The 20,000-nt window shown below is 41.2% G+C and overlaps 1 protein-coding gene and 1 long non-coding RNA gene across 4 annotated transcripts in view; one reads left to right on the forward strand and one right to left on the reverse strand.

The window, feature by feature from the left end:
- The window catches only part of LOC135110364 (uncharacterized), a 234,157-nt gene that overhangs the window by 27,356 nt on the left and 186,801 nt on the right, over window positions 1-20,000 (reverse strand). For 2 of the 3 annotated variants that reach the window (XR_010273215.1, XR_010273216.1), the window contains one exon: window positions 7,708-8,305. The exons of the other annotated variant lie outside the window; for it this stretch is intronic. This is a non-coding gene — a long non-coding RNA (uncharacterized LOC135110364). Of the gene's footprint in view, window positions 1-7,707; window positions 8,306-20,000 lie in introns of those variants that run through there. 3 annotated transcript variants of the gene reach the window in all.
- Window positions 1-20,000, forward strand: part of LOC135110363 (mucin-2-like) — a 142,117-nt gene that overhangs the window by 2,687 nt on the left and 119,430 nt on the right. The window lies entirely within an intron of this gene.

Below are 20,000 nucleotides of genomic sequence, written 5' to 3' on the forward strand. Positions count from 1 at the left end.
GAAATATGCATGGGAGTCTGAATATCTTGCATTGTAGTCATTAATTTTAAGTCACTCTTACTGGTAACTTAAGACTCCTTTTCATAATTGTTCTATGTAAGTTTGCAAGTAAATTTTAAGATTGGACTTTATCACCACACCTTAGAATGTAAAGAAGGAAAGACGCTTCACAGCCACCCCTAGTCTGGAGAGGAGTTTGTGTGCTTTGAAAGTTGAAGACTACAGACGTTACAGTTTTTTTATCAATTCGTTGATTTTTGTTCATTCATTTGTAACAACTCTTAAATCAATATCAACTTTGAATCCATTTTACCAAATAGACTTAACTTATACTCACTGACTTATTTTTAGCAACTCTGAATCCAGTTTAACAAAATTTTATGGACAACTAATTTTCATTGATTTATTTATAGCAACCCTCAAATCAACGCTAACCTTGAATTTACTTTAATAAATACACTCAACTACCTTTCATTGATTTCTTTATAACTCTTATAAAACACAACACAAACCTTGAATCCAGCATAAGAAGCACACCTAACCCACTCACTACTACAAGCCACATCGTTCCTTAACCACAAACCACTGCCAAACACCACCTCCTTCACCACCAGACACCAAAACATTACACTCGGTAGACATTGAAAAATCCATCGTAATCCTCCCTCGCTCTTTCTTTAATGTACTGGTAAAGATTTGCGTTCAGTGCTTTCTCCCTCAGTGGCGTGGACTGTCGCATGTCGCAGGAAGGGAGGAAGGTCAGAGGCATTCAGGTTTTCAAGCACGAGTATATTTTCAGATTTTGGAGGCAATCAGAGGCAATAAGGAGCTAATCTGGTAATGCCCGTGTTGTATTATTGTGTCTTAAGTCTGAACAATGAGGATTATGAGACACTTTGCTATTATTATTATTGCATTATTATACTGTTACTGCGTGAGAGAGAGAGAGAGAGAGAGAGAGAGAGAGAGAGAGAGAGAGAGAGAGAGAGAGAGAGAGAGAGAGAGAGAGAGAGAGAGAGAGAGAGAGAGAGAGAGACGACACATAAATGCATACTATAGAAAGGGTGAATGGCAAAATAAATAAATAAGCTTGAATAATGAGACAGGGGGAACAGAGAGAGAGAGAGAGAGAGAGAGAGAGAGAGAGAGAGAGAGAGAGAGAGAGAGAGAGAGAGAGAGAGAGAGAGAGAGAGAGAGAGAGAGAGAGAGAGACAGTATCTGATTCCCTTAACTAATATTCCAACACACACACACACACACACACACACACACACACACACACACACACACACACACACACACACACACACACACACACACACACACACACAGGACGAGGTGACCTTTGAGAAAAAGAAGACAAAAAAAGCCACAAAGGAACATAAAACACACACACACACACACACACACACACACACACACACACACACACACACACACACACACACACACACACACACACACACACAAGCAAAAATTAATGACTTGAAATGAATAATGAGAAGCATAATAACCTCTCTCTCTCTCTCTCTCTCTCTCTCTCTCTCTCTCTCTCTCTCTCTCTCTCTCTCTCTCTCTCTCTCTCTCTCATGTCAAGTGAAATGTGGAGGCGTTTGTGTTGTGTTGTGACGTTTGGTGTTGTGTTGCTGCAAGGGACAATATGTTATGACTGAGGCGTTGCAACACTTCCTCACCCTCTCTCACTCTTACTCTTTTTTTCTCACCCTCAGTTGCCTTAATGAGAATTCAGCGTTCGTGATTTTCGTAATTAGAAAGAGACGAGAGAGAGAGAGAGAGAGAGAGAGAGAGAGAGAGAGAGAGAGAGAGAGAGAGAGAGAGAGAGAGAGAGAGAGAGAGAGAGAGAGAGAGATTAAGAGGCCATAACACAAACACTTAAATGCACTTACATACACTAAACAGATTTACTTCAACACTTAAACATCAACAAAGTAATTTCCGCATCTTAAATGTGTTTTCGGCTGAAATTTAAAGGATGAAGAATAAAGCTACAGGAGGAGGAGGAGGAGGAGGAGGAGGAGGAGGAGGAGGAGAAAAAGGAGGAGGAGGAGGAGAAGGAAGCAAAATACAGTGCAAGTCGATCTAATTTTAGGAAAGTGAAGGTAAAAAGGGAAAGAAGGAAAGAAGGAAGGAAATAGGAAAAAAAGGAAGGGAAATAGGAAATCAGAAAAAAAAGATATTAAAAAAACAAGGAAAACGGGTGCAGGAGAGAATACAATGAAGAACAGATGGAAACGAAGGAAGAAATGAAGAAATAAGGGAAAAAAAGAACAAAGAGACTGAAGGAAAGAAAATAACAAAAAATCTGAAAAACCACTGAAGAGGAAGAGGAGGAGGAGGAGGAGGAGGAGGAGGAGGAGGAGGGGGAGGAGGTCTAGTAGTGGAAATTTCGGTTCACTGGATAACTTATGTGATGTTATCATTAATTTCAAAGACAGTGAAGGGCGGGTGAGAGAGAGAGGGAGAGGGAGAGGGAGAGGGAGAGGGAGAGGTGGGGTAAGGAAGGAAGGAGGAGCAGGAGGGATTAATTAATGAAGCTTCCTTCCTTCATGATCACTTGTAGGCGATAGAGGAAGAAAGGAAGGAAAACAAAAATGAAACACAGGAAGAAGAATGAAGGAAGGAAAGAAAAACAGAAAAATGTGAGAATTGAACGTGAGAGCGAGCGAGCGAGAGAGAGAGAGAGAGAGAGAGAGAGAGAGAGAGAGAGAGAGAGAGAGAGAGAGAGAGAGAGAAAGAGAGAGAGAGAGAGAAATAACAGACAAACCGAAAAACAAATATGAATACGATCAGGAGGAGAAGGAAAAAATGAAGGAAGGGGATGACGAAACGAAGCAAGGATGGAGGGAGAGGAAGGAGAGGGAGAGGGAGAGGTGAGAGCGATTCAGGAAGGGGTCACGGCGACACTAAAACATGTCATCTTTTATTCAGCATGGGAGAGAGAGAGAGAGAGAGAGAGAGAGAGAGAGAGAGAGAGAGAGAGAGAGAGAGAGAGAGAGAGAGAGAGAGAGAGAGAGAGAGAGAGAGAGAGAGAGAAGCATGAATGAAGCGAACTGCTTTAAGACACTGAGAGGTGTGGGAGAGAGAGAGAGAGAGAGAGAGAGAGAGAGAGAGAGAGAGAGAGAGAGAGAGAGAGAGAGAGAGAGAGAGAGAGAGAGAGAGAGAGGGAAGGGAAGGAGAATGAAGGGAGGTATGGAAGGAAGAGAAGGGAGAGAGGAAATGGAAAGGATGGAGGGAGGGTGTGAGTGGCAGTATAATAATGAAAATGTGAGAGAGAGAGAGAGAGAGAGAGAGAGAGAGAGAGAGAGAGAGAGAGAGAGAGAGAGAGAGAGAGAGAGAGAGAGAGAGAGAGAGAGAGAGAGAGAGAGAGAGAGAGAGAGAGAGAGAGAGAGAGAGAGAGAGAGAATCACACACACACACACACACACACACACACACACACACACACACACACAAGGAGACGCAACACAAATCCTGACAGTTTGCCTGAGTGAAGGAAATGAAGGAAGGGAAGGAAGATAAGAAAGAAAGGCAGGCAGGAAGAGAGTAATACCGTGTTTTCTTTATTGGTGAAAGGAGAAGGATGAGAGAAGAACATACCGCAAACTTTCCTTCCTTGTAAACCGCGAGACTTGAAAATGGATGAATGAATGAATGAATGAATGAAGGAAGGAAGGAAGGAAAGAATGAAGGACGATGATATGAAAAGAAAAATAAAAAAAATCAACTTTAGGAATGAAGGAAAGGAAGGAAGGAAACATGACGAAGGAAGGGAAGAAGATCAAGAAAGGTGAAGAGGAGGTGAAGGAGGATGAGGAAGCAAGATGAAAAATGGAGAGGGCAGAAGAAAGGAAGGACAACAAAAATACAAGCAATAAAGAAGGACAGACGAAGTGAAGATGGGCACACACATATGAAATCTTTCAAAACATGTTTCATCCGTGTTATAAATAAAAAGATATTGAGAAGAGATACACAAGATGTACACCTTTTAGCGGAAAAAAAGACGATGACCAGGAGGAGGAGGAGGAGGAGGAGGAGGAGGAGGAGGAGGAGGAGGAGGAGGAGGAGGAGGAGGAGGAGGAGGACGATGGCGACGACGAAAATGTAGAGAAGCAGGAAGAGAAAGCAGAAGAGAAAAAAAATGATGATATGGAAGAAGAAAAAGAGGAGGAGGAGAAGGAGGAGAAAGAGCAGGAGGAGAAAGAAGAATATGCTGAGAAAGCCGAAAATAGACGAAAAATACCAAGAAGAATCAGAAAAAATGAAGAGGAAGGGGAAAAGAATGACAAGAAGGAGAGGACAGGAAGATGCAGAGAGGGAGGGAGGAAGATAGACGGAAAATGCTAAAATGAAGCGAGAGGAGGAGGAGAAGGAGGAAGAGGAGGAGGAAAAGGAGGAGGAGGAGGAGGAGGAGGAGGAGGAGGAGGAGGAGGAGGAGGAGGAGGAGGAGGAGGAGGAGGAGGAGGAGGAGGAGGAAGAGGAAGAAGAAAATGCAAAGGCAGCAACGAAAGATGCAGCGGTTGGGACAGTGGGACGAGGACGAAGAAGAGGAAGACGAGGAGGAGGAGGAGGAGGAGGAGGAGGAGGAGGAGGAGGAGGAGGAGGAGGAGGAGGAGGAGGAGGAGGAGGAGGAGTAGGAGGAGGAGGAGGAGGAAGACACAATGCAAGACACGTCCTCAACCTCATCCTCTCGATCGTTTGGGGTGCAGTCCGAGTGTCGCTAAACTGCGCTGCGCCATCGACCGACCCGCGCCGACTAACGTAATGAGCTCCGCGGCGGGCCAAGAGGAGGAGGAGGAGGAGGAGGAGGAGGAGGAGGAGGAGGAGGAGGAGGAGGAGGAGGAGGCATTGGAAGGGGTATAACACAAGCCAATTACACACGCACACACACACACACACACACACACACACACACACACACACACACACACACACACACACACACACATACACACAGACACACACATACACACGCACATACACACAAAACCTGCAGAAAACGATATTTACAACCTGACCAAATTCACGAGCGAGGTAAAAGAGAGAGAGAGAGAGAGAGAGAGAGAGAGAGAGAGAGAGAGAGAGAGAGAGAGAGAGAGAGAGAGAGAGAGAGAGAGAGAGAGAGAGAGAAAGGAAACGTAAAATAAAACAAACAAAACAAAATAAAACACGAGGAAACCAGAGAAAGAAATACGAAGAAGAAAAACACAAAACAAAAAAAAAAGAAAAAAGAAGAGAAAACACAAAATACACAAACAACAACTTTTCCGGGAACAGGTGAATCTGAGCCAATAAAACACAGGTAACGCAGGTGAGAACAGACACCTGCCTTCAATATCCAGTAAGGTGTGTGCGGGGCGATGGACACATGTGAGGGGGAAACAGGACAGGTGTAGAGGGAGGGACAGAGGAGGAGGAGGAGGAGGGGGATGGGAAGGGAGGGCGTTGAAAGACAGATTTGGATGAAGGAAGGGGGGAGGAAGGGTAGGTATGTGTGGAGGAGTGGGAGGAAGAAGAGGAGGAGGAAGAGGAGGAAGAAGAAGTGACATATATTCATTATCTACAATGCATTTATTTTTCATTATATTTTTATACTTAGAGAATAAAATAAAATAAAACTGGCGTGAAATAGTTGTAGGAACTGTACTGACCCAGATACAAACATGCATACATACATATACACACACATACATACATACAAAGTACATAAACCGGGTCGTGAGTTCTGTGGGTGTGTGTAGATGGGTGAGTGGGGTGTGTATGTATGTATGTACGTATGTATGTATGTATGTATGCAAGGGGGGAAACTGTATGTAAAAACAGGCGTGATATTACGTGTGTTTCATGTCAGTGCATGTGTGTGGATGAGAGGGAAGGGGAAAAAAGAAATAAAAAAAATGAAAGAATGAGTAACAAAGAGAGAGAGAGAGAAAAAAAACTCACAATTTATTTTACTGTTGGTCCCCGTGTTGTTGTTACTGCTCCTCCTCCTCCTCCTCCTCCTCCTCCTCCTCCTACTACTACTACTACTACTACTACTACTGCTGCTTCTATTACTACTACCACTACTGCTACTAATTATTGACAGTCGAAAGAGAGGTCAAGGCAAACAGAACACACACACACACACACACACACACACACACACACACACACACACACACACACACACACACACACACACACATACAGGTAGGGAAGGGGACGAGAGAGAGAGAGAGAGAGAGAGAGAGAGAGAGAGAGAGAGAGAGAGAGAGAGAGAGAGAGAGAGAGAGAGAGAGAGAGAGAGAGAGAGAATGGAAACACGTAGGAAGAGAGATAGAAAAAGTGAGAGTGAGCAAGGGAAGGAGTCGATCAGGTGAGAGAGGAAAGCAGAGGAGGAGGAGGAGCAGGAGACAGGAAGACAAAATTACAGGTAGGAAGGCAGGGGAGAGAGGCAGACAGGTAAGGAAGCAGGAAGGGACGGAAGGAGAGAACATACACAGTAATACAAAGGAAAAAGCCAGCACCATCATAGGTATTGGTTGTAACGAGGCTGTTTGCGGCAAGAACAGGAACTGCGCTATCTAATCTGGGAGTTGAGGAGGCGAGGGAGCGGAGGTGAAGGCTGCAATGGGAGGCGAGTGGAGGAATAGAAAACGTAATCTCTTCTGTTGTTGTGATGTTTCAGATAGAAGGATATTAAGACTGATTTTCACTTTTTGGCAGTGGAAAATGTTATCTAATCTTTTGTGTATGTTCGTGGTTTTTAGGCTGGAATAAAGCTATAGACGAAGGCATGAGTGGAAGAGTTTTGCAGTAGAGAAAGAGAGAAAGAAAATATTCTCTTCTGTACAATAATATTTACAAGGAATAATGTCTTGACTGTAAAGAAAATGATTACTTCTATCTATAATCCTGAGAACAGATGAATGTCTTGGATATAAAGAAAGCTATCACCGCCTCCACTGTAATCATGTGAAAAATAAATGAAGTGTTCTATAAATTCACAATCCTATTCATAATAAAGTACCTTGGCTATAAAGAAAGTCATCACCTCTTCTTTTTTTCGTACAACACCAAGAGAGCTAATTAATAAACTGTTCTTGATGAAAAAAAAAAAAACACTGCGTCTCATGGTACTCTGTTATCCCCTAGACACAATAAACAAAAGTATGTGTACCTCACCTCTCCTGCACAAACATGAAGTGAAATTTGTTTGATTGAGATCGCGACCAATCTTTTACTCCTCACAATACCAACAACTAATAAATAAAGTGTTCTTGACATTTACACGCATTGAAAAAAAAAAAAAAGATTGTGTTGTGCGCGTTTAAATATTTTTGTCATACTACTCTATCACATAAACATAATAAACAAACATGAAAAAAATAAAATGGGGGTCTGAAATCACGATCAATCTTCTATTTCTCACAACATCAACAGCTGATAATAAAAAAGGAAAAAAGTTCTCAATATCTACATACGCGCGTGAGAAAAAAAAAAACTGCGTCACGCGGGGCTTGCTGGGTACATATCGAGTAGATTTTTCAATATTTCAACAATATTACCACCAATCTGAGCGCGGCGGTTCAGGCTGCTGCTCTAATTCCGAGAAGCGTGTACTGGCTTACTCTCCGGATTTTTTTTTTTTTTGCTGACTCACCGCCCGGGCAGCAGCGCGTGGGAATGTTGAGCGGTTGGTTACCATACTTCTTAAACCCGTGTTCTTGTTCTTGTTCTTTCTCTCATCAGGTCAATATTCACACAGTTGATCAGTCCTGTTGTAAGTGTATTCTCAGTGATGTATAGAACTCCTGGTAAATTATCACAAGAATCATAAACACAGACTTGAAATCCCAAAGTAACGTCTAGTGGAGCTTGTTAAATACAAGGGCCTGGGCAGAGATGTTACAAAATACAGGCCATAATAATAACGAGGTAAAGATGATACAGTCCTTGTTAAATTATCACTAGAATCACAAAGCAAACAAATCTCCAAATAACGTCTACTGGAGCTTGTTAAATATAATAAATTAGACAAATATGATATGGAATACAACCATATTAAAACGAGAAAATGCAACGATGGTGTAGAATTCTTGTTAAATTATCACTAGGATCCCAACATAGGCTAGAAATCCCCAGATAACATACACTGGGGCTTGTTAAATGTAGGAGACTTGGCAAAGAGATGTTATATAGTACAGCCCATAACGTTATAACGAGGCCCCTGGTTGGTGGTGCTGCCTGCCCGCCGCCTGCTGACTGAAGTGTTGTTAGCTGGTAACCTCCACACTGGCTTCTGCAATGGTAGATTTCATTCACATTTTAAACTTTTCACCACCCTCCTGTTTCTCTTTCACGACAAATACAAACTGCTTTTTTAAGTTCTTACAGGCGTCTCGGGATCTACTTCGTCTTGGTCCTTGAAATATGTAAGTTTATTTGCTTGATTATCTTAGACAATTTCAATATTTACAGATTTAGTGATGAAAGTTAAGTGTTTAGGATAATTTCAACATTTTCATAAACCTACTTGGCATTTTGTAATGTAAGAGCTCCGGCCAAGGGCAACAAAAGATGGTCGTTCCCGAAGTGCAGTAAAAACGAGTCCAAAATCATGAGAATTGAGGAAAAAATGTAAAACCTCGCTTTTCAAAAGAGTTCATGTCATAGCTAAGGAGAAATACAGATGTTTACCAGCACTTATAGACTTTATTTCCAGTGGCAGTTGATCGGTCTAAAGTGAAAATAAATGCATTAATAATATCAAATAAGCATAAAAAAAATCATTAAAAACTCTGAGCCTTCACAAACATAATGAACCACCAAGAAACCCTTCCCCAGTCTTTGGAATCGGCAAATATATACTGGATTGTCCGATTTTCCTCACATTTCTCAATATTAGCATAGTTTCTTTTATTTTGCCGTGGACTTTGGGGCATAATTATTACATCGCCTTCAGGAGACTCTAGTATTACGCAGCAAACCAGTAATTATTTCCACAAAGAGGAATACGAGGAGACGAGAAGAAAGAGAAGGACGAAAAGAAGGAAGAAGGGAGAGAGGAAGGTATGGAGGGAAGATAAAGGTTAAGGGGGGAGGGAGGGAGGGAGAGGAGGGAGGAAAGAAAACTTATGTATAGAACAGCCAGTGACCTCGACAGAAGAGAGAGAGAGAGAGAGAGAGAGAGAGAGAGAGAGAGAGAGAGAGAGAGAGAGAGAGAGAGAGAGAGAGAGAGAGAGAGAGAGAGAGAGAGAGAGAGAGAACCACATAGGTCAAAATAATAAAGGTGAATTGTACAAGGCAGAAAGAGAGAGTAAAGAAAGTAAGAAAGAAAGAGAAGACAAATAAAAAGAAAAAAAGAAAAATAAGAAAAGGAGGGCAGTAAAAAAATCACCCAGAAAAATAAACAGGTTAGCAACAGAGTTCGTAAAAGCCAAAAAGTTTAACGTACCGAAAAAATAAATAAAAAAAAAAAGGAAAAAAGTTAAAAAAAAAAAAACAAAAAACAGCAGCAGTAGAGGTCGGGGTGGCTCTGGGGAGGGAGAAAAGTAAGTACCTTGCAAACGCGCTTCCATTACCGGGACAAAGCTTTCATTGGTCCGCCCTTTGTTGTGGCTTGATCAGCACTCCTCACTCTTACACCCTCCTCCTCCTCCCTTTAGCCTCAGTTTAGCTCTTTATTTCTCTTCCTCTCACTTGTATGCATCGTTATTTATTTATTTTTCTCTTTTTCTTTTCCTTTTCTCTTTTTCTTAGTTTTGAATACTTCCTCACTTTTGCGTTCTTTCTCCCTCTCACTTATATCTATTTTTTTCTTTATTTTTCCTTTTTTCTTTTCTTTTCTCCTTTTTCTCAGTCTTACACACTTCTTCCTCTCTTTAGCGTCACTTTAATTCTTTATCTCTTCATCTCACTTATATTTATTCATTTTTTTTTCTTTAACCTTTCATCTATTCTTTTATTCCTTACTCTTACGAATATACTTTTTTTCCTCTCTCTTCATCATCAGGTTCATCTTTTTATCCTTTTCGCGAGACTGGTCGTTTTCTCCTTCATTATTTTGTTTAGTTCCTTTTTTTTTCCTGATTCGTAGATGTATCCTTTTTTTCTCTTGTCCTCGATTTTATTATTTTTTTTCCGTTACCCTTTGTGTTTTTTTTATCTTTACGTTCATCCCTTTTCCTTTCTTCCTTTCATTTCATTGCTTCATCTTTATCCGTTTCTTTTCCTTACTCTGATCTTTATTACCCTTCTTATTCTCATCATTCAGTTTTTCCCTCTTATTTTTGTTCTTTGGACTTTCTTTACCGTTTTTTTTTTTTCATTTTAGGTTCAAGGAAAGTTTGAGTTATTTTTTTGAGTCCGCGTATTTCATTAATGTTTTCTGTATGTGATTAATATTATTTTAACTTTTCATGTTCTTTTTAGCTTATTTTATCTTCACCGTTTGATCATTATTTCCTTTTGCCTTTATGATTTTGTTAGCTTTACTTCACTCTGTCCATGGCAGAACACAGACACACACACACACACACTGAAACTCACAAAGCATTCAAACTTTTTTTTTTCAGAATTTTCCTCACTCATATCTGGTTTCTCTTCCTCTTTCACCCTTTCCTTCATCCATCCATCCATCCCTCCTTCCCTTCCTATCATTCCTCTTTCCTTTCTTCCCTCCCCTTCCTGCCTCACACACACACACACACACACACACACACACACACACACACACTGTCCATCCATCAATCATTGTCTTTCCCTCGATCTCTTCCCCGTCACGAACTTCCCTCTTGCTTACCGTCAAACAGGAGGAGGAAAAAGAAGAGGGAGGAGGAGGTAAAAAGAAAAAGAAAAAAAAAACAATATACGGTTCGCGTGCTTAACTGAAACGAACCTCAACCAAGAACAACGAACAACAACAACAACAACAACAACAACAACAACAACAAGAGAGAAACAAGTGGTTTATTAAATGTTGAGGCAAACACTTTTTCCGTTTACATAACAGAAAAGTTGAAAAGGTGTATGAGAGAGAGAGAGAGAGAGAGAGAGAGAGAGAGAGAGAGAGAGAGAGAGAGAGAGAGAGAGAGAGAGAGAGAGAGCACGTTGACTCCATCTCTCTCTATATACTCGTGCATCATTCAAGTGAAATATACACACGCGAGGTTGAATGCACAAACACAGATAGATCCATACACACACACACACACACACACACACACACACACACACACACACACACACACACACACACACACACACACACACACACACATACACACACACACACAGACAGTAATGCTTCACAGGACTCTTGACCGCCAAAGGAAGAGGCGAAGGAGGAAGGATGAAGAATGAAAGGGAAACGAAAATATAAAGATACATGAAGTGGATTTAGTGGTAGGAGGAGGAGGAGGAGGAGGAGGAGGAGGAGGAGGAGGAGGAGACTACAAAAGTGAAGTTGGTTTCTTCAATAATCTTGGGGTCGGGCAGAAAAGGGCGGGGAGGGACGGGGCGGGGCGGGGCGGGGCGAGCAGGGGGAACATTGGGAGGGGCGGGGCAGCCTAACTATCGAACCACTGCCGCCACCCACAAGTAAGGTGACATTAGGAGGAGGAGGAGGAGGAGGAGGAGGAGGAGGAGGAGGAGGAGAAGGCTTCTTGGAGCATCTAAAGCACGTACAGTTAATCTCACACACGCCCGCGCGCACACACACACACACACACACACACACACACACACACACACACACACACACACACACACACTAATAAGATTCCTAGTCCAAGGCTTCGTGTTATAATTAGGAATGATAACGATGGTAATAATAATAATAATAATGATAATGATAATAATAATAATAATAATAATAATAATAATAATAATAATAATAATAATAATAATTGTACTACTACTACTACTACTACTACTACTAAATAATAATAATAATAGTAATAATAATAACCAGAACAACAACAATAAAAACAACAACAATAACAATAACAACAATAGCAACAACAACACCAAGGCGGATTTTCAACTAAAGACATTCACGTCACAAGTCCAACAGAAAGTCACTGCATCACCGCACGTAATGATGATGATGACGATGACAATGAGGTTAGCAAAGCAATGGTGAAAACAGTAACGATGATAATGGTGAAAAAATTACAGCGATAGCATGATAGAAGTAGTAAAGGAATACAAAAAAGTTGTGTGTGTGTGTGTCTGTGTGTGTGTGTGTGTGTGTGTGTAACCCTCAAGTTTGTGCACTAAACTTAATTACACAAGCAATCAAGTTTCCTAATCACTTCCTTGCGGAAAAGTGTCTAGCTAACTTCTGCGGATTTTTGTGTTTCTTGCATCCTTTTTTTTTTTTCCTCCCTCCCTCCCTCCATCCCTCCCTCCTTCCTTGTCTTTTTCTCCCCAGAACATTTTTTCTTCCCCTTTTTTCCCGTAATTTTCTTGTGAATGCAAACTTTTCTCTCTATTTTGAACTTTCACCTTTGCTCCTTGCTCTCTCTCTCTCTCTCTCTCTCTCTCTCTCTCTCTCTCTCTCTCTCTCTCTCTCTCTCTCTCTCTCTCTCTCTCTCTCTCCCCCTCTCTCTCTCTCCCTCCTAACCTTGCTTTCTTTCTAATTTAGCCAGCCTTTCCATCTCTTTCTTTTCGCTCCTGATCTCTCTCTCTCTCTCTCTCTCTCTCTCTCTCTCTCTCTCTCTCTCTCTCTCTCTCTCTCTCTCTGACCCCAAAAGCATAACATTTTAGGGACGCACAGAGGGACAAAAAAAAAAAAAAAAAAAAAAACAAAGAGGGTGCACGTGACAGATACAAAATTGAAATCAAGAAGAAACATATCGTGACACACCTGATAGTGACATTTGCAGCTTCTCCATTTTCTAATCCTGAATTATTATGCTCCTCCAACTGCTCCTGCTCCTCCTCCTTGGGCTATTATCCTCCTCCTCCTCCTCCTCCTCCTCCTCTTCCTTCTTGTCCTGGTCCTCGCTCCCCGCGCCGGACTACATTACCGAGCCAAATTTATCGGGCACAGTACAAAGACGTGCCACAAAACTACTTCCGACATCGTCTAATTTATTGTAGGTGGAAAGATTAAAGCGCCGGGACAGAGACATGCACTCACCCCTTCCTCCCTTCCCCTCCGTCCCATCCCTTCCCCTCCGTCAGGCGAGTCCTTGCGAGCCTCATTGGAATTCTGGAAACACTAAATAAAGTCAACCAAGATTATACACTCCAGGAAAAATGAGTGAAGCGAGTTAATCAGCGTTCAAAGGTCACAGGACGTAATGATATGAAATTGAAGTGAGCAAGAAGTTATGGATTTGAATTAAAGTTAAGCGGATTTATTTATTTTTTTATATTTTTTTAGGGTGTGGTGATGGGGGGTAAGGGTGGTGAAGGGTGGGGAGAAGGAAGGGGGCAGGGATGGGTAAGAGGCTAGATGTTCTTGTTATTAAGAGATTTTTTTTTCGGTTTTCAGAGTAGAGAAGTAGTTATGTTAGTTGAGTTAGGTTTGGTTAAGGTTAGGTTATGCTAGGTTAGGTTAGGTTAGGTTAGGTTAGGTTAGGTTAGGTTATGCTAGGTTAGGTTAGGTTAGGTTAGGTTAGGTTAGGTTAGGTTAGGTTATGCTAGGTTAGGTTAGGTTAGGTTAGGTTAGGTTATGCTAGGTTAGGTTAGGTTAGGTTAGGTTAGGTTAGGTTAGGTTAGGTTAGGTTATGCTAGGTTAGGTTAGGTTAGGTTAGGTTAGGTTAGGTTAGGTTAGGTTATGCTAGGTTAGGTTAGGTTAGGTTAGGTTAGGTTAGGTTAGGTTAGGTTAGGTTATGCTAGGTTAGGTTAGGTTATAGTTCGTTACCTCTGAACATAGTAACAGACTCAAACATTTACCTGGCGACTTTCCTAACCATTTTAAGAGTTTTGATCTTTAGAGTAAAATAGTAGATAAGTTATGTTATGTTATGTTAGGTTAAGTTACCTTGACACACACACACACTCACACACACATATACACACACACACACACTAACCTACAGCACTAACAACTATTAATTTTTCCTTTCTGGAAGTTATAACTATACAAGATTTCCTTTTCTCTCAGTAACTATTTGTCTCGAGCAATAAGTTACTTTCTCACACTCTCACAAAAATAAATGAATAAAATAATAATAATACATATGATAAAATGAATAAAACATGACACAGAAGTAAAGGAAGCACTGTAATATTCACCACGTCCTGCTATATTTTCGATGAGATGAGCAGCAAAAAAAATGGAGAAATGTATAATGAAACCTATCTTGCCTCGACATTATATACCACGCCTTGTTTTCTTTCCACCAGTTTCCCTTCTCGCGTTCTCTCTTAGCTTAACGTGTTGTGTTACTTTTCCTAGTGAACAAATTAAGAAAAGAGGTGGATAGAGATGGCAAAGGGTGAGTCTTATTCTTCTATCCTACTCTTTTACACATATTTTACCCATGCAATATACTGTGTCGGATTTTTTTTTTATTTTTTTTATGCGGAAAGAAAGTGTTATTAATATCTCCTCCTCTTCCTCCTCCTCCTCCTCCTCGCCTGTCTGTTTTTTTCTTCTTTTCTTCTTTTTCTCTTCTCTTTTTTTTTTTTTACCTCCTCCTCCTCCTCCTCCTCTTCCTCCTCTTTCTCCTCCTCCTCCTGACAGGTATTAAAGATTATCTTCTCTTAGTCACAATGTTTGTATTTTCCTTTAACATTTCATCGCGTCTCTCTCTCTCTCTCTCTCTCTCTCTCTCTCTCTCTCTCTCTCTCTCTCTCTCTCTCTCGCTCGCTCGCTGCGCTGCAATTATTGCACCTCTGCGTCATTATCATTCTCCTCTATTCCCACCACTTTTTTCTTCCTCTCTCTCTCTCTCTCTCTCTCTCTCTCTCTCTCTCTCTCTCTCTCTCTCTCTCTCTCTCTCTCTCTCTCTCTCTCTCTCTCTCTCTCCCTCACTCCTCTCACAATCACTGTCACTTCTTCCTTCCATTATTTTTCTCTCCCTCTTCCCCTTCACGCATTTTTTGTCTCTCTTTCTCTCTCGCTTTTTTGTTCATTTGTTCAATCTTGTTCCACCTTCTCTTCTATCGGTTCTATCTGTGACCTTTATTTTTCCTCCCCCTTCTCTTCCTTTTCCTCTTTCTCCTACACTTCCCTTGCTTCATTCCTCACCCCCTTCACTCCTCCATTCTCTCCTACCTTCTCCCCAGAGCCAAGAAACATCCATCACCCCCCACCAATATCCTTCTGTTCCCCTCCCATTCCTCCCCCTCCTCCCCCACCGTCACTACTCCAACGTCCTAACAGCGGCATTCTTCTTCTTCTTCTTCTTCTTCTTCTTCTTCTTCTTCTTCTTCTTCATATGTGTTTCTCCTCTTCGTTATTTATTTCTTCTTTTCTTCTTTTCGATTCCTTCTTCTGTGTTTCCTCCTTATTTATATTCTTCCTCCCCTCCTCCTCTTCCTCCTCCTCCTCGTTCTCTTCCTCTTTCTCTACCACATCCTCGTTTTTCTCTTCCTCGTCTTCTGCCACCACTACCACCATCACCACTTCGACCACTACTTCCTCCTCCTCCTCCTCCTCCTTCTCCTCCTCCTCCTCCTCCATGCAATTGTTTCCCTCGCAATATTTCAACCATAAATTTTCCACCATTTAAAAGCTAATTGATTATTCATGACGCTACTTCTAGAGGATGTAGTGCTTGTTTCTCTCTCTCTCTCTCTCTCTCTCTCTCTCTCTCTCTCTCTCTCTCTCTCTCTCTCTCTCTCTCTCTCTCTCTCGCTCGCTCTGGTATTTGTTCAGAGTACCACAAGTAAGATAAAGTGAGGGTGAATTGAGAGAGAGAGAGAGAGAGAGAGAGAGAGAGAGAGAGAGAGAGAGAGAGAGAGAGAGAGAGAGAGAGAGAGAGAGAGAGAGAGAGAGAACTGTTCCCACTTAAGCTACACTTCCCCCCCAAAAAAAAAAAACACACACACATACACACACACACACAATCAACACACACACACACACACACACACACACACACACACACACACACACACACTCAGGGGTAATGTTGCATGCACTCAACAAAGCTCCTTAAGAATTCTGTGACGGAAGAAGTCTTTGTCCATAGAGAGACGGAGGGAGGGAGGGAGGGAGGGAGGGAGGGAGGGAAGGGAAGGGAAGAGGCAATGAAGGGAGGAATAAAGGGAACTATTAAAAAGATAAGGAGGGGGAGAGAAAGTTAGAGTAAATTAAGGAAAAATAACGGAGACAAGGACGAGTTGGAGGAGGAGAAGGAGAAGGAGGAGGAGGAAGAGGAGGAACAGGACGAGGATGAGGACGAGGAGGAGGAGGAGGAGGAGAAGAAGGACGAGGAGGACGAGGACGAAAGTGGGGAAGAAAAACAGGGGAGAAAAGAGAGAAGGGAGAATAACGAGAGGAGTGTTGTGAGGGGGAGGGAGGAAAAAATACGAGGTAGGAAGGAAAATGAGGAGGAAATTTGGGGAGATTAGGAGAGGAGGAAGGATGGACTTGGGGGTGACTTGGGAGAGAAAATGGAAGGGAGGTAAAAAGTTGCAGGGAGGGGAGAGGAGGGGAGAAAATTGGTTGAGTGGAAGGGAGGATGGATGAAGGGAGGGAAAAAAAGAAAAAAAAATGAGGGAGAGAAAAAATTATAGTGACTTCCATTTAGAATTTGAGAGAGAGAGAGAGAGAGAGAGAGAGAGAGAGAGAGAGAGAGAGAGAGAGAGAGAGAGAGAGAGAGAGAGAGAGAGAGAGAGAATATTAATGTTATAGATGTAATAAATACCACATTATCGCAAACCCTCCCGGAACATTATCTCCACCTCCTCCACATCATCTCCCTCCTCCTCCTCCTCCTTTTCCTCCTCCTCCTCCTCCCACAATCATCCTCGTTCTCTTCGTTCTACTGTTCTTTCCTTCCCACATCTACCTTCTCTTCTTTTACATAATTTCCTCCTTCTCCTCCCCTCCCCTCCTCCTCCTCTTCCTCCTCCTTCTCTTCCTCCTCATTCTATTCCTTCCCTTCAGTTACTCAATTCTCCATTACCTTTCTTTCCTCCTAATTCCCCGCAGTCCCCCCCATCGCATAACTTAGCATCGCGCAGTTTTACCCCCCCTCTCTCTCTCTCTCTCTCTCTCTCTCTCTCTCTCTCTCTCTCTCTCTCTCTCTCTGGCGTCGCATTGCATTGGGTCTCGATTTTTCAGTGCATATTTTTTTTTCCTCTGCATCGTTTTACTCTTGTTTTCTTTTTTCTATTTTCTATCTTCTTTTTCACTTTGCTAATCGGTTTCTTTCTTGGACTGTTGTTAAATCTATACTGTTATTTGTTTTTTGCAAGTCTATCGAGCTACCACTGTCATGCCTACATCTCTCTCTCTCTCTCTCTCTCTCTCTCTCTCTCTCTCTCTCTCTCTCTCTCTCTCTCTCTCTCTCCCTCTCTCTCTCTTTCTCTGGCAGCTAACCTGATAAACAGAATCAATACCCAATGCTACACCGCAACACGAAAAAAAATTCTTGTAACGCAACACCGACACCGGAATCGCAGAATGCAGAGCGGGAACGAAGGTGTGTTACGTGAACGTGTCTTTAAATCCCTAAGGAAAATAAGAAAAGAGATCACACTTAAAACTAAAACGTCGTATTCATCTGGACTATTTTAAAATACTCTTATGTGGAAATGTGTGAAATCCCTAAAGAAAATGAGAGAAAAAAAAAACTTGAAACTAGAATATCGTTTCATCTGGAGGCTTTTCAAATACTCTTATTTAACGTGTCTGAAAATCGCAAAAAAAAAAAAATAACAAAGATTACTTAAAACTAAAAATATCATTCATATTTAATCTTTTATCTCTTTTTTTTTACTCTTCCATTCCCCTCTCCACTAACATTACTACTACTACTACTACTACTACTACTACTACTACTACTACTACTACCACATCTGCTGCTGCCTCCCCTACTGCCTCTGTCTGCTCCACGTGCCGCACCTGCCAAAGCGGAACAGGAAGCAAAGGGAAGGTGATGCAGGAGGGTGACAGAAAAGGCTGTTGGTGCTGCTGCTACTACCACCGCTGCTCCTGTGTGGGTTCTCTGATTCAGTTTCTCTTTTTTCTCTTTCTTTTTTGTGTCTTTCTCTCTTTCTCTTTTTTTTTTCTATGCATTTCATCCTTTTCCGAGTTTTTATTTTGAGGACCTCAGTTGCTTTCTTTCCTCTCCCTTTTTTTCTCTTTTTCTGAGTGCATTTCGTTCTTTTCCGAAAGGCTTTTATTTCTTTCTCGTCGTGTACGTCGCGTCTTTTTTTTTTTTTAGTTTTCCGTCTTTATTTTTCGTCTTTTTTTTTTTTTCGTGTGTCTTGTTTCGGAAAGGTTCAGTTTAGAGAGTTTGTAAATCTACGGCTTCATAAAAATGCATGTCAAGTTGTATATTTTTTCTTTTTCTTTTCTTTCTTTTTTTTTGCTGTTCAATAGTTTCCTGTTTTTTTTTTTTTGTACTCTTATTTTATGAATTTTCTGGTGCCATGTACTGCAATTTTTTGTTGGAGCCTTTCTTTTACATATGTATTTCTTTTCACAACTCTATTTTTGTTGTTGAAGGATTCTATTTTTAGTTTTCTATGTATATTTTTGGACACCACGTACCAGAGTTTTTTAATAAAGTTTTTTTTTCTTTTTACACAAGTCTTCCATAAAATATCTGAAGTTTTTGTTGAAGTTTTTTATGTAACTGTAAAATGGCTTCTCTTTTTAATTTTCTCGTACTTTTTTTGCGAGTTTTGATGAGACATTTCCTCCACAACTTTCCATTAATAATTTCTGATATTTTCGATAATTTGTGAGGTGTTCAAAGAGAGAGAGAGAGAGAGAGAGAGAGAGAGAGAGAGAGAGAGAGAGAGAGAGAGAGAGAGAGAGAGAGAGAGAGAGAGAGAGAGAGAGAGAGAGAATCTTTATTTACCATCACCCTCTATTACTGTAATCACCACCTTCATAATTACTACTATCGTTACTTACACTTTTTGGTACATTAATGTCCCTTTTCCATTAATAACACCTAAATTTTTTCGATAGTAAGGTATTGAGGAGAGAAAGAGAAAGAAAGAAAGAGAGACAGAGCTTTCTTTATCATGACCTCTATTACAGTTATTACCACCATCATTATTACTATTGTTATTATTACGATTACTATTACAGCAGTCTGCACTCCCCGGCCATTGTGCAGCGGCATTACAGCAGCATTAGCCAGGCGCTGCACGACTGATATGAAGGGAAATAAACCAGGATTTAATTGCCTCCCTTCCTCCCTTTGTTCTGGCTTCGTCCTCATCCTCTTTATCTTCGTCCGCCCGTTTGTGTTGTACTTGCTTTTATCGCCTCTCTACTCCTCTTCATTCTTGCTTCTTTGTTTTTTCTTATTTCTTCTTTCATGTTGTTGATCTTTTTTTGTTTTTATTGTGTTTTTTTTCTTTTCTGCGTCTTATAATTTTCTTTCTCTTTCTCTTCTTCTTTTTTTCTCCTTTTCTTCCTGTTCCGTCTTGTTTCTTATTTTTTTTTCAGATTTTTCTAATGTTCTTTCTTATTATTTGTTTTGCTCTGTTTCTTCTTTTCTCTTTCTTTTTCCTCTTTCTCTTTCTCTTCTTCTTCTGATTTTTATTTCATGTTCTTTGTTGATATTTCTGTTGTTATTGTTTCTTTCTTTTCTCTTTTTTCTTCCTCTTTCTCCTCCTCCTCCTCCTCCTCCTCCTCCTCCTCCTCCTCCTCTTCATCCTTCTCTCTCCTACTTTTCTCGTATTATTTTCTCTTTCCTTCCAACCTCCTTTGCTTGTTCTTGCGTTTGTGCTTTTCTCATCCTCTATACATTCCCCTTTTTCTCTTACTTTCGTGTTCCTTCATCATCTCCTTCCTTCCTTCCTTACTTTCTGTTCCTTTTCCTCCACCTCCTCCTCTTCTCCTTCAA

This window comes from Scylla paramamosain, chromosome 20, assembly GCF_035594125.1.
Source record: "Scylla paramamosain isolate STU-SP2022 chromosome 20, ASM3559412v1, whole genome shotgun sequence".
Classification (NCBI taxonomy): Eukaryota; Metazoa; Arthropoda; class Malacostraca; order Decapoda; family Portunidae; genus Scylla; species Scylla paramamosain.